Source organism: Euprymna scolopes, chromosome 8 (genome assembly GCF_053919585.1).
Source record: "Euprymna scolopes isolate OS-2025 chromosome 8, ASM5391958v1, whole genome shotgun sequence".
In the NCBI taxonomy this organism is placed as follows: Eukaryota; Metazoa; Mollusca; class Cephalopoda; order Sepiida; family Sepiolidae; genus Euprymna; species Euprymna scolopes.
The window spans coordinates 158,804,339-158,821,274 of NC_136489.1; positions in this window are offsets into that span (position 1 = coordinate 158,804,339).

Here is a 16,936-nt window from a genome sequence, read left to right on the forward strand (position 1 = left end):
CTCACCTCATCAATTTAACATTTCATTCAGAGACAAGTCTTGTGTTTTAACTACTATGCGTTACATTATGTGGATTGCAACTTCTCTTTTGAGTTTTATACGATTTCTTTCCTTTGTTTGAGCGAGCTTATTCGTAGCATTAACATTAACATTGATTATATTTTGAGCTCATTAAACCTTTACATTCAAAAGAAGCCAAACAAATCAACAAGAAATTGTATATATGCTAATTCTATGATGTATATTTGATTAAACCACAGCGATGATTCATGTTTTTGTTTTCAGATTCATTCTTTCGATTTTACGGGCCAATTATGTTCGACGGTGATCAGGAGCTTTTAATTTATACTAGTATTTTTCCCGATTCCGATACAATTACCGATTCCGGTTCTTAATAAATCTCTAAATATTTTTTTTATTATTACATTTTCACTCCAAGCAAGGAACATTGCCACTTTAATGTAGGGGCTACTATCAGGGACCTAAGTGGCAGTGGTACCATGTAGGGAGTTTAGCAACAAGATGTCTGTTCACATTACATTTGAACTTCGGTATGTCAGTACAGTTGGGGAAGCAGGAAACCGGGAGAGAATTCCAAAGTCTATCAGTTCTGGGGAAGAAACTATTGGAGTAGAAGGCTTTCTTACACCTAGGGATCTCTACGGTGAAGGGGTGGGATTTAGCTGCTTGTTAGTTTGTCATGAGTATTTACGTCGAAGGGATACAAGTGCTTGCAGTTCGTCAGAGCATTCCACATTAAAATACTTGTAGAACAGGCTGAGGGATGAAACATTTCGTCGATGAGACAGAGGTTGAAGCTTGGATGACAGTTCAGGACCTATCCGGTTGGCGACTCTCTTTTGAACCCTGTCTAAGAGTGAGAGACTAGTTGCAGATGCACCAGCCCAAATGTGACAACAGTACTCCATACATGGGCGAATAGTGGCCTTATAGAGGTACGAGATACTTTCAGCAGTAGAGAGAGCCCACCTTCTTTTAAATGATTACGATGTATCTATTCCAACTCATGTTCCCTGTGAACGTTAAGCTAAGGAGTTTGAACGAAGTACTTTCAGGTAATGTATCTTTAGCCATAACTATTGGTAACCATTGGTGGTTAGTAGGGTTTCATGTAATTATTAAAGGAAATGAGCTTTGTTTTGGCATTGTTGAACGTTACCATCCAATTTAGCTGTATTTTTCTCCGATTGCTATCGAAACATACCTCTTAAATATGCAGATATATTTCTTAAACGTAAAAATATAGTTGTGGTGGAAAAGCTATCGATTTTAGCTTCACTAGTGGTTTAAAATCAATATTTATTATTTCATCATTATTACCAGCAATGGAAGATTTTGCTTTAAACAAAATCCAATAAATAAAAAAAAAATAATTAAAAGAATCGTTTTTGGTATCGGAAAATCGGTAAAAAAATTTCCGATTCCGATACCGTCAAATATTCCGATTTTTCTGGTTCTCGATTCCGATGCCGATTACTCCTCCCAACACTAATTAATACCAATAATATTGTAAAGTCTGCGCTCACGCTTAAGAATTATAAAAAAAGGAAATACGTTTTACTGTGTACATCCTGAATGCCTACATAACAAATATAGTTAAATAGCTTGTTTAAAAAATTCGGTTTTCTTGGCCGTAGTATTGAGCATATTTTATAATGACGTATGCAATACAAAGAATGAAACGTTGCGTGTCAACTTCTTTTTCATCCTTTAATTTAACATTAATTTCGGGGAATAACATAATAATAATAATAATAATAATAATAATAATAATAATAATAATAATAATAATAATAATAATAATAATAATGTTACATGATAAAAGGGCTGTCCTATTTTCATGTAAGTAAAAAAAAATAGGGAATTAGTTAAATGTAAATATGAAATAGGATAGTCAAGAATTCGAACTTGCGAAGCTAGATTTGGAATTGAAAATTCCAATCATAAGTTAAAATAAATACAGAATGTTATTGGAATAAGGAATTGCAATTGATTAGCTTACATATCTGTATATGGAAAAGGAATGTAATAATGAAATTTGTTTCTGTTAAGGAATTTAATCGTCAATTGAAATTGTAAACATATTTTGTAAAAATGTTATTTGAAAAATAGGTTACTGAACTCGGGGTCATGTCAAGTTTGGCAACTTGACGCATGTCACCAACGTGAGCACATGTTTAATCATGCGATGACGTGACAAGTCCTCAATATAGTTAGAGTTTTTAGATGCAGTCTGGGAGTCTGGGAGCAGAGTCGGAGAGAAGCAGAGAGGTTCAGACCGATTCTCCGTTAGAATCAAGACACCTCTAGAAGTGAGAGGGTTTTAGAAATTACCATGTAAAGAAACTTTGAATTCCTCAAGCGAAATCATGGACCGGTCATGAAATAAAGGACGTCATCTTCTTTGTGTATATGCGTCTTCGAGTTGTGATTCAACAGAAAAGGTATTGTCCGTTCATGTTATAAGAACTTTGTGAAAATCATCATCTCATAAATAGGTAAGAAATATATGTATCAATATTTATAGAAACACCCCCGTTCATACTATTTGGTACCCTTCTAAAAATACAACCGAGTATATAATAATAATAGTAATAGTAATAATAATAATAATAATAATAATAATAATAATAATAATCTTCGTGTGTTAAAAAATAATCCGCAATCTTAAAAACCTTAATCCGCAATCTATTTTCCTTTGTTCGACGATTAGATTTACATTATATTAGGGTTGTATTTCACTTTTCTAATTCATTTTACAGAGCAGCAAGGCGTGTTGCTGTCGCCAAATGTAAATACGAAATATATAATTCTGTCAAAGTTAAAGTACACCTTTTGTTATCATATTGAATTTTAATAATTCGTTTTACATTATAGCTAGGTATTAAATTAGTATGCTTTTCTTTTCAAAAGTGTTTCTATTCATATTCGTATGTCCGTACGTCCAGTGTCATAAAAAACACACCATTAATGCTCTTGACATATCTAAGGCCTTTGATAGGGTATGGCATAAAGGTTTACTTCATAAGATCTCTAGCTATGGTATTGCTGGAAATGTCTTCTCAATTATTAAATCATTTCTTTCTTATAGGTTCATAAGAGTAGTAGTTGATGGGCAAAAATCAGAAGCTCACAGTATTAATGCCGTGTCCCTCAGGGGTCCATTCTGGGCCCAACTCTTTTCCTGATCTACATTAATGAGCTTCCACATCACATCCTTACAGCATTTGTAGACATCTATGCTGACGACACTACCATTTATGGTAGCACATCTAAGACAGTAAACGACCAAGTTCTCTCCAATTCTCTCTCCTCTGATCTTGAGCACGTAGTACAATGGGGTAAAGAGTGGCTGGTTACTTAAATGCATCTAAAACCAAGCTTCTCTTTTTACATCATCAACATTCTGATCCACATCTGGCATCAATTGAAATGAATGGCTCTCGTCTTCAGGAGGCCTCAAGTTTTGACAAGCTTCTTGGCTTGACCATTACTCCTGATCTTAAATGGAACACGTACATCAAATCTGTTGCCAAGGCCGCTGGAAAAATGGTGGGATCTTTCTATCGATCCGGTAGATATCTCACTGCTGATACTATTCTCTATCTATATAAGAGCCAGGTACGTCCAAGGATGGAATACTGTTGCCACATCTGGGCAGGAGCTGCTAGAAAGGACTTGTCCTGCCTTGATAGAGTTCAAAATAGACTTCGTAGCCTCGTAGGAGATGTCCTTTTCTCTTCCTTGCAACCTCTATCTCACAGAAGAAATGTTGCGAGTTTTTCTCTGATGTATCGTTATTTTCATGGAAGGTGTTTAACTGAGCTTCAATCTATGGTCCCCCCTCGCCAAACTTTCACAAGAAACACTCATCTAGCTGAAAACCCTATCAATAATTTCTCCCACTCTTTATCTGTGCCTAAACCTAAACGTAGATTCCATGAACAAAGCTTCTTTCTTAGAACTGCACGCCTGTGGAATTGTCTTCCGTTTTCCTGCTTTCCGGCTGACTACAATATGGTTGTGTTCAAGTCTAACGTAAATAAGTTCTTGATGAGCTGTTCTATATAAGTTATCAAATTTACCAAATTTTCATTACTAATGATTACTATATTGTCCAATGTCTACTGTACACTCTTTAACCCTTATCATTGAGTGGCCTCTTGGCCTTGATAAGTGGTGATGCCTATGTAAAAAAAAAGATACTCATTGACCTTAATTTTGAAAAGACCAAGGCTGTAGGTAGAAAGAAAAAGTAAGACGGAAGAGAGTTGCGCAACCTTGCTTGATAAATAGTAGGATCGTTCAACCGCTCCAGTACCGCTCTCACTGCTGATGCAATTCTCTACCTGTATAACAGCCAAGTATGCAAGTATGTCCAAGGATGAAGTACTGTTGCCACATCTGGGCAAGAGCTGCTCGAATCAGCTTATCCTACCTTGACAGAGTTCAAAATAGACTTTGTAGCCAAGTGGGACATGCCCTTTTCTCTTCCCTGCAAACTATTTCCCACAGAAAAGACATGGCGGGCCTGTCTCTGCTTTATCGTTATTTTTATGGCAAGTGCTCGTCTGAGCTCCAATCTATGGTCCCACCTCCCCAAACTTTCGCGGAAAACACTCGTCTTCAGAAACCACTATCAATAATTTCTCCCACTCTTTATCTGTGCCTAAACCTAAACGTAGATTCCATGAACAACACTTCTTTCTTATAACTGCACGCCTGTGGAACTGTTCCGTTTTCCTGCTTTCCAGCTGACTTCAATTTGGTTGTCTTCAAGTCCAACATAAACAAATTCTTGATGAGCCACCCCCTTAAGTAATCTAATTTATAAAAATTTTCACTACTAACGATTGCTACGATATTATCCCATTGACTACTGTACACTAATTAACTCTTATCCTCGACTGGCCTCCTGGCCCTGATAAGTCGTGACTCCTTTGTAAAAAATACGGAGATTATGGTCTGGTAAATGTGAAGCTTATTCAATGCAACACATTCTGCCGATGAGATGCTGACCAAAGTGGCTCCCATATCAGTGAACGACGATAAAAAAGAAGAATGTTAGGTATTCATAACTGAAACTTGGTGGATACGTCAGACATGAAGTGAAATTTGTTTAAAGGAAATCCACTGTCTGAAAAGCAATGGGTATCAAGAAATTAAGATTTAAAAATTGAAAAGATCAGACGAGTGCAAAATTGATTTTTAATGAACATTTCTATTTAATAAAATAAAATTGAATTTTTTTTTTTTCAAATTTTCGAATAATAAAAAAGTTTTCTTCGGGAAATACAGACGAATTTTTTTTCTTATTCATCATCATCATCATCATCATCATCATCTTCTTCTTCATCATCATCATCATCATCATCATCTTCTTCTTCTTCTTCTTCTTCTTCTTCTTCTTCTTCTTCTTACGTGTCATGGTGGAGGTAATACTCAGCACATATCCTCAGAGATTGGAAATTGAGGCTGAATGATATCTAAATGTCCGGTAACAGTGTTAACATCGGCCAAACGCATGGGTCAATGCAAACAGGAAATCGACTGTTTTAAAAGTAATGTATATTATGGATTTAAGAATTTAACAGTTGACCACTATTAGCAATTATCAAAAACACATTACCCGAAAGTGCTTCTTTTAAACTCGCAAGGAACATGAGTTGGAACATACATTGAGAGCATTGCCAAGGCTGCTGCGAAGAAGGTAGGTTCTCTCTACCGTGCTAGAAAGCTACTTACGCCTGAAAGTATCCTGTACCTCTGTAAAACCACCATTCGCCTATGTATGGAGTACAGTTGTCATATTTGGGTTGGTGCATCTCCTTCTAGCCGTTCACTCCCATGCAGGGTTCAAAAGAGTCGCAAACCTGATAGGTCCTGAACTGTCATCTAAGCTTCAGCCTCTGTCCCATCGACAAAATCTTGCATCCCTCTGACTGTTCTACAAGTATTTTAGTGATGAATGCTCTGACGAACTACAAGCACTTTTAACCCCCTCGACGTAAATACTCCCGACAAACCCCACAAGCAGCAAAATCCCACCCCATACACAGTAGAGATCCCTATGTGTAAGAAAGCCTTCTACTCTAATAGTTTCTACCCCAGAACTGCTAGACTTTGGAACTCCCTTCCGGGATTCTGCTTCCCCAACTGAACTGACTTGCAGAAGTTCAAGTGTAATGTGAACCACCCTTCATAATATCCCTTCAACTTATGTTCATGATAGTAGCTCCGTACTTCGAAGTGGCACTGTGCCTTGTTTGGGGTGAAAATAGGGAGAAAGGTAGACGAGTACAAAATTGATTTTAATAAACATTTCTATTTATTAAAAATAAAATTGAATTTTTTTTTTTCAAATTTTCAAATAATAAAACATTTTCTTGAAGCAATACGGTCGGTTTTTACTAGTGTTAAGACGATTAATCGGAATCGCGAATCTGAAAAATCGGAAGATTTGGAGATATCGGAGGGTTGCCTTTTTTCTGTTGTTCTTGGTCTTCGGGCCAAGATCAAAGTGTAGTATCTGTTCTGGCAGATACTGCAAGCTATGACTAGCTAGGACTAGCAAAGACCAGATGTGGGGGCAACCCCACATGCCTGACCTTTAACCAGCTCCCATTTCCCACCTCTCGGGAGCTGGTCCCCTTTTTCCCTTCCCCCTCCCTTCACTCCTCACATTAAAAATTGGCCTTGTGCCTAATTTGCTCGGTGGGGGAGCAAATAAATACCATCTGTTCCGGCAGATACTGCAAGCAAAGACCATATGTGGGGGTAACTCCATATATCAGATCTTGGTCAATGTAGGGACAACCCTTCATACCAACAGTTACTATCCAGCTCCCATTTCCCACCCATCGGGAGCTGGTCCCCTTTTCCCTCCCCTCCCTCTCTCTCCACATTAAAAAACGGTCTTGTGCCTAATTTGCTCAGTGGGGAAGCAAATAAATACAATCTGTTCCGGCAGATACTGCAAGCAAATACCATATGTGGGGGCAACCCCACATATAAGACTTTGGTCAATGTAGGGGAGCCCTTTCATATCAATTGTCACTATCCAGCTCCCATTTCCCACCCATTGGGAGCTGGTCCCCTTTTTCCGCCCCCTCCCTCTCCACATTAAAAAACGGCCTTGTGCCTAATTTGCTCAGTGGGGAAGCAAATAAATACAATCTGTATCGGAATCGAAAAAATTGATGCTTTTGTTCCGATGCCAAAACGATTCTTTTAATTGTCTTTTTTTATTTGATTCTGTTTCAAGTAAAATCTTCCATTGCTTGTAATATTGATAAATTAGTAAATATTTATTGATTTAAAATACAAGTTAAGCTAAAATCGGTAGATCATCCTCCACAAGTGTGTTTTGAGGTTTAGGAAAATATCTCCGTATTTGACATGTGTCTTTACGAAAATCGGGGGAAATAACAATATTATAGTTAAATAATTAGAGATTTATAAAGACATGGAAACGGAATCGGTAATTGTATCGAAATCAGGAATTTAGTTCAGAATCGGTAATTGTATCGGAATCGGGAATTTAGTTCAGAATCGGTAATTGTATCGGAATCGGGAATTTAGTTCAGAATCGGTAATTGTATCGGAATCGGGAATTTAGTTCAGAATCGGTAATTGTATCGGAATCGGGAATTTAGTTCAGAATCGGTAATTGGATCGGAATCGGGAATTTAGTTCAGAATCGGTAATTGGATCGGAATCGGGAATTTAGTTCAGAATCGATAATTGGATCGGAATCGGGAATTTAGTTCAGAATCGGTAATTGTATCGGAATCGGAGAAAATATTGGAATCGTCCCATCACTACTTTTTACCTTTTTTGTACGTATTATGGTGGAGGTAATGCTCGGCACATCCTCAAAAGTTGGTAATTGAGGTTGAAAGATGTTTAAATTTCCGGTAACAGAGTTAACGTTGGTCGAACGCATGCGTCAATAATAATAGGAAACCCCACTATTTGAAAAGCACTCGATATTAAGAATTTAAGATTTAATGGTTGAACGAGCAGACAGTTTTGCAGTCATCTGGTCTTTCAACCGTTAAATGTGAAATTTGTTTATACAAATGTTTGTATTGTGATTTTTTATAAGCGATTCGACGGGTGGACTTATTATATGTTTACTTTTCAACCTGTTAACATGTAAACAGAATGTGTAAAAATTAAAATTCGTCTTTGTGTCTGCCATCTTTATGAAGAGCATTGACAGAAAGGGAAAGTAGCACTTCAACTGGTCATTGTTTACGTGTTTCTTACTGATTATATTTTTGATTGACAAGTAAAAAAAAATCGTTAAAAAAACAATTAAAACGAAGCAACAAAAACAAAAATAACCAACGCGATCGCCATTGTCACGTCAGTCTTTGCTCTTACTTTTTGCGAAACCTCAAGAGTCGACAGCACTTTATTAAATTTGGACATGTCGCCTTTTTTTCTGAAATGCAAACAAATTACCGATTCCGCGACGCGTTCAACTACAGATATTATTAGCGATATCAACTATGTTTGACCCGTCATTTTTGTTTACGCCACTCTGACGAATGCTTACGTCATTGTTTCTATGCCGCGCTTTCTAGTTCGGCCAATCAAGGTTTGGGGTGCAACCATTATTAAAACGATCAGACCGGATACGGCGATGCTTGACTAAAGTAGTTTATTTGTAGATATATATGCGAGCAGTTTATTAGGCTGGTACAAGGCTAAAATAGCAGAGTAATTAATGTTAATATTAAAGGCACAAGAGTTTAACATTCACTATCAGCATTCCTTTCATTTAGCTTCTTCACGTTTAATGTCGATATTTATTTGATTAGCATTTGACCATGAGTCCGCCATCTTTAATCTGCGACTTATCAGATCCTTGTACATATTCTTTCTATTAGCATTTAACTACTCTATATCAGTATTTATTTCATGAGCTTTAAGAACCTATTGTAAGCATGTAACGTTGTTATAACTTTTAAAATGAACCAAAAAGTGTATGTAGCGACTCGCAAAGGAAAGAAAACTTTGATAAACCTTTTTAGGCAAAAGAAAAAAAAATATGTTTATTTCGTCCAGTTTCACACACAAGTCGCTGACACGTATTTATAACACAGCTCAATAGGTTCGCCCCTTTTTCTCATTTCCTGGTCAGATGACAGTCCTTTTTTTTTTGTTTGTTTGTTTTTTTAGCTTAAATCTACACTTGGGTTGCGGTATTCTATTCTAAGACCAACAGTCGGCCGGTTCACTTTCGAAAGAGCAGTGGGAAGAAACTACCGTGTTTGTCAAGCGAACCTCTACCTTTTCATTCTCTTTTCCCGTCGATCTTGATGCCTATATGTGCATTTCATTCCGTGACGTCACACTCATGACTCAGATGCTGACGCAACGTTAACTCGGCACGTGAGTCGTCAATATGCGTACATCTTTAAATGTCGCAGCCCGCGACTACGTTACGAGTATTTATTTAACGCGTTTGGTATTACTAAATGTCAGTATTGTTATGGTGTTATGCTGATCTAGATCTACTGCTATGACCCAGAGACAAGGAGACAGAGGTCCAAATGGAAGTATGCTGGTTCTTCCAGACTTAAAAAGGCCAAACCGATCAAATCCACCCAGAAACTTTTGATGATCCCTTTTTTGACAGCACGGGAATGCTGTATCTACAATAAGCCCCCCTGGACAGACTATCAATAAGGAATACTCTGTTGAGGTTTTTAGTCTAGAGAAGAAAACTACACGCACACACACGCACACATGCATATGTATACTGGAACAAATACATTGAGGACATTGCGAAAGCTGCTGCAAAAAAAGTGGGTTCCCTCTATCGTGCTAGAAGACTACTCACAACCAAGCGTTTGACCGGAACCCCTACTGAATGCACAGCACAATGGTGGTTTAAGAAATTTCGTGGAAGCGACCAAAGTCACCTCTCTTAAATTCATATATTTCTTCATAATATATATATATATATATATATATATATATATATATATATATGTGTGCATATATATATATATGTGTGTGTATATGTGTGTGTGTGTGTGTGTGTGTGTGCTTATATATATATATATATATATATATATATATATATATATATAAATATACTCGGGTTTTTTATTCAAAAGTAAAGGACTAATGAATTCAACGAGGTTGATATATAGTGCTCAATAAAAAGAGCTGATAATACTTGTTTATTGTTATATAAACATGCTCACATCCCGCTGCTACAAATAGCCACTTGTTTCAATCAAACAACAGATATCATCAGGCAGCGACTTGACTATTCAAAAGTTCAATGAATAACCTATTCATTATTCATTGAACTTTTGAATAGTCAAGTCGCTGCCTGATGATATCTGTTGTTTGATTAAAACAAGTGGCTATTTGTAGCAGCGGGATATGAGCATGTTTATATAACAATAAACAAGTAATAATATATATATATATATATATATATATATATATATATATATATATATATATATATATCAACATAAAATGCTATAAGGAGATATAATATTTATCTTATTAATTTTCAGTGTCTACGAGTACTTTCAGGTGTGTCAAATGCGTAAGAAGAGCTGAGAAGTAAATTATGGAACTATATAGCAATTAATATACACGTAATCTTCTGCGTTTCATCCTTCTAGGAAATCGTCAGGCGCAACGAGGATGAAACACGAAACTTTCATTAAAATACTAGTGTTTGTAGGTATAAAAATAATAATTATTAATTCATAATTTATAATTATTTAGCCTCCTTAGGAAACAAAAGGCGGTCAGCTTGCCTTGTGCGAGATCGCGATTTCTGGTCGCTAGATCACCATAGATCGTCTTAAGAACATTATGACTTTATGTGGCTTTATAAATGTTAAGTTTCCCTTAATTCTTGTGACGGTTGACGGTGGCCTAGGGATTACGTTCCTTACTTAGTAGCGGGATTCGAAGCGTTTGGCCATCGTCATTTCCTGTACTGATGATTGCAAAAGCAGGAAACTCTAGTGTCCGTAGGTATGAAAATAATAATTTATATATATATATATATATAAATTATTATACATACATATATATATACATACATATACATACATATATATACATATATATATACATATATATACATACATATATATATATACATACATATATATATGTATGTATATATATACATACATATATATATGTATGCATACATATATATACATACATATATATATGTATGTATATATATACATACATATATATATATATGTATGTATGTATATATATACATACATATATATATGTATGTATATATATGTATATATGTATATATATATGTATATATACATATATATATACATACATATATATATACATAGATATATATATATATGTATATATATATACATACATATATATATATGTATGTATATATATATATACATACATATATATATGTATGTATATATATACATACATATATATATGTATGTATATATATACATATATATATGTGTATATATATACATACATATATATATGTATGTATATATATACATATATATATGTATGTATATATATACATACATATATATATGTATGTATATATATATATACATACATATATATATGTATGTATATATATACACATACATATATATATATGTATATATATACATATATATATATGTATGTATATATATACATATATATATATGTATGTATATATATACATACATATATATATGTATGTATATATATACATACATATATATATGTATGTATGTATATACATATGTATATGTGTATATATATACATACATATATATATGTATGTATATATATACATATATATATATGTATGTATATATATACATACATATATATATGTATGTATATATATATATACATACATATATATATATATATATATGTATGTATATATTCAATAACATGATTTAATTTTATATTATACCAGCAGTTCATCCCGGCTTTGTTCGAGCCCTATGTACTGTCATAACTTGCCCTGCATGTGAAAATACGAATATAATAGGCTACGAAAGTGCGTTACTTGCAATACATAATTATATGTAGAATATATATATATATATATATATATATATATATATATATATATATATATATATATATATATATATATATATATATATATATATAATTGGAGGTTGCTATTTTTCAAAGGTAGGGTAACCAGTGAAATATAACGAGGTTTATACAAGAGTGCTCAATACAGAAGTAGAGCAAGTTACTTTAGAATTCCGTTTTCAAAAATGAGGGTTATATATATATATATATATATATATATATATATATATATATATATATACTGGTACCATGTAACCCAGTACTGCCTGCCTCATGGTCGGGTCACCGGCGACTAAACTGGTTCCCCCACCAAACTTGTTTGGTGAGAAGGGTGGCTAGTCTCCCTGAAGGATTGAAAACAAGACCTTCCAAAGGGCGAATGAATTCTTTTTCAGTGTCACCGGCCGACTAGCACCGTGTGTGTTTGTGTGTATGTATATGTGTGTTGGGGTTGAGAGGGCTCCCGTAAGCCGTGGTGAAGGCAACCTTTCTAGGAGAAGCAAATCTCTGATTTAAAAAAACATAAAGGGGGAGACCAGTACCCGCATAAAGCTGGTCTGCAGTTTAACTTGTTTCCGGCTATCTTGCTCTTGCTTGTTGTGGATCGCAACATTTTGAATAGAGAGAGAGAGAGAGAGAGAGAGAGAGAGAGGGGGGGAGAGAGTGACTTAGCTGTTGTACAAAGCTAAGACTCTGTAACATCATCCGTGTATAGATACTCCCTCAGGCATTTATCTACAAAAATGGTCCTGTAGCGATGGAAAAGTTGTGACTATGGAGGCTTGCAATGCTGAAAGTTGTAAGAATTGATCTCAATGGCCGTCTTCAGTGTCATGCCTGTTTGAGCGTATGAATTCACCGGTAGGACTAACAAAAAAGAAAAAGAAGTCATTTTTGGGCTCATGGGCTTTAAGTGTCTTAGGGAGTGGCACTCGTCTGACAAGACGTTACAATTTTATATATATATATATATATATACATACGCATTCATATATATTTTCTTATATGAATTAATACATATGAAATAGTTATTAAAAGTATGTGTGTGTACGTGTGTATGAGGGGAGGACGTGGGCGTGCAGGTTTGTGTTCAATCATTTTCATCAGGTGCGTTCTTTCTACTCATAAATCATAAATATACAGACAATCATAATGCCAATGTTATGTTGAAACTTCACAGTAAATTACTATTAAGCGTTACTCGCGTATTGAACACTGTTATGTTTATCCAAAGTATACCAGGCTCTCTGCATATTGAAAATTAGTGTCGGTAAACATTTGACCTTTTGTCATTTTCCGATATCACGTTTAAAAAATATCATGACGTCTCTATATTTTATATGGGTTTGGCTCTGGTCAATTGTGATAATGGCAGCTTGACCCAAAAGGTAGGAGTGTTGGCAAAGTTCAAAGGTATTCATTATTGAACCGCTAGTTAATCGCGTCAATCCGCCCATCCCCAAAGAAAAGAGGAAAAGTTGACACCGGAAGTAAAATGCTAAAGAGAGCCGGTCACATTGTAATTTAAAAAAGAAAGAGACCTATCTCGCCATGCCAATTATCCTTGGTACATATTAACAACCTGAGAAAAAGCTTGGCTGATCGGACCCTTTTTGTCCTAATATATGATTCGATATGGTCCTATGGGGCCATTTTCCCAGGAATTATCTTCTTCTTCGGAGAAAGGAATTATTTTCTTGCCGGGTTACTAACGGGTCCGTTGTTGACTATTTCTTTTTTTTTTTTTTTTGCTCTTCTAGAGTGTTTCTAATCTAAACGTTTTTTTTGTTTGTTTTTTTTAGCAATTGCGGAGTAGTTGAGTGCGCCCCCCAAGTTCGAGTAAAAAACGGACAGGTCAATAAGAGGAGGAGATGCAGAGAGTTATTCCATGTGAGAAACAAAAAGAAAAGGGCACTTATCATAAAACACACACAATTAATTGATTGTAGAATTACATGGATTAATCAATATGCAAAATACAAAGATGTATCTCTCTTCCCACCCTCTCTCTCTCTCTCTCTCTCTATATATATATATATATATATATATATATATATATAGAGAGAGAGAGAGAGAGAGAGATAGATATAGGTATACAGAGAGATAGAGGTATTAAAAATTATTATTGTATATATATATATATATATATATATATATATATATATATATACATATATATATATGTATATATATATATATTTTCCCCACTGTATATATATATATATATATATATATATATATATATATATATATATATATATATATATATATATGTGTGTATATATATATATATATATATATATATATATATATATATATATATATATATATATACTAGCAAAAGTGCCCGTCGTTGACTGGGTTAAAAAACAGCCTACAGAAAATGGACTCTGATTTATGAAACTATGATAGGTTATGAAAAGGAAGGGTTGTAAAGAGATAGCTTCGAATTTGGGGGTATCAAAACCAAAGCAAAATATGATGAAAGTAAAAATAAAATAGATAAACCCCATAATTTATTATACCATACCTGTTCACACTGAAACACTTATCACAATATTCTGTGGATCTATATTAAAAAAAATCTCGTTAAACTTTGTGACATATTTCCATTCTATGGAGGTCAGGTGCGAATAATTATATTATACCATATTTCTTCAAACTGAAACATAATTATCAAAGTATACTTATGCAGATAGATATGAAAAGTCTTTATTAAAGTTTGTGCCTATTTCCATTCTATGCAGGCCAGGCGTGAACGCAGACCCCACAATTTTATTATACCACCACTATTTAAGTTAAACATACTTATCAAAGTATTCTTATGTACATCTATATCAAAAACATTTGTAAAGGTTTTTTTTTTTATTTATAAATTTTTTATTTCCATACTTTGTGGACCGGGCGCGTACGCAGACCCCACAATTTTAATGAACCACTGTTCTGCCAGATCAAACATACCCATTCCTGTGTCTCGATACATCTTTTATCATTATATGTAATCAGCTTTTTTAAATAGTCAACCATATAGGAGTTTATTCGTGACCCCCCACACACACAGACGTTCAGCTTTATATTATATATATATATTTAAATAAGGGGGGGGTCACCAACAATGTGTATTTTTTAACATTATTTTATTATTCTGTGTTTTGGTTTATCATTGAAAATTATGTGTAGATCATTGTAATAGTGTTTTTAAATCATTGAAATCGTTTTTAACGCGTTTCAGACGTTCTGTGAAACGTCCTCTTCAGAAAGTATTTAAAATGTAAGATATTTAGAATATACTCAAGATGTGTTTAAAATGTAAAAGAACATTTTCGTAGATCATTTAAAATGTTTTTGTGAAGATATAGATAAATGCTACTGATGTGTCAAATGGCATGATGTCAGATACCTTTGACGTTACAAATTGAGCCAAACAAGGGTGTGTAATGAAACCTGTGATATTTTCTCTGTTCTTTTCCTTCACGTTGAGATATGAAGTTTCAATTCCGGCCATCTGGTGGACTATTCAATCCGGAATGGTTCAAACCCAGGACTCGTCTTCGTACTGAAATAATTCGTGATTTACTTTTTACTGACGACGCTGCTCTTGTAGCAACATCGTTGAAGATGCATAGTATATATATATGTATGCATAAAAAATCAATACAAAAATAGACGTTTATATCTTTTCTGCATTTATTTCCTATGTGTTGATGTGTAGGAATACAAAATGACTATCGAACAAAACGAAAATGTTTCTTTCAAAAGTACATGTTTTTCAACTGATCCTTCGGTCTTCTTCGATGTGTAAAGTCGTGATTTCAAAAGTAAAAAAAAGAAAGTATTTGGTGCCATTAACTAGAATCGAAACCGAATGCAAGCCTGTAGCATTTAAAGCTAGTGACGTTACCATTTCACCAATATAACACGCATATGAACTGATTAAAAATTAAAAATAAACTAAGATGAATGCACAAAATGTATAACGATTTTTGTCAATTTTGATCCATTTTTGATCCCTTAAAAACTATTTTTACCAGCATCTGGTGAGCTATTCATTCAGCAGCGGTTCAAATCCAGGACAATCGGCCTAAAACGAATTGAAATAAGAAAATTTGGCGAATTTATTTATTTATTTTTTTTTCATCTTTTATTCAACGTTCTGAAAAGAAGAGATGATTGTTTGAAAACGATTGTAATTTAAACGATTAGATAGAGCGAAAAACGCTCTTACAAAAGATATATAAAGTAAAGATATTTCAACGAAAACTTTTTTGAAAATACATCATTTAATATCAAAATTAAAAATTCCGCAAGAACGTTCTAATAAACTGATATATAAGGACTACCTGGGCGCCTGGTGATACCCGGTCGTACAATACGCTTAAATATGATATTTTAATTTATGCAGATTGCATATGCATTGTCATAGAACTAATCCTCTATTGAATATTATATATTACGAGGAATAATCTGCTTGGTGGACTTATTCGCAAAAAAACAAATCATAATGATAATGTCGTTCACCAAATTCCGAAAGTGTTCTTCATATCACGCCAGCTGATATTTAGGTTTGACGATCTTAAAAATAGTCTTTCTTCTCTTATAGATATATAAAAAAAGAATTTTTACAGGGGAATATTTTATGTTACACCGGCAACGATATTCCTCCTGTAAAAATTATTATTTTTATTTATAAGAGAAAGAAAGACTATTTTTAGGATCTATCATATTTTTTTCGATACTTATCGGATGAATTTCTGTACAAAACGTATCTAAGAACACTGCCAGACATATAAATTACCTTTATTAAAGTTTGAAAAAGATA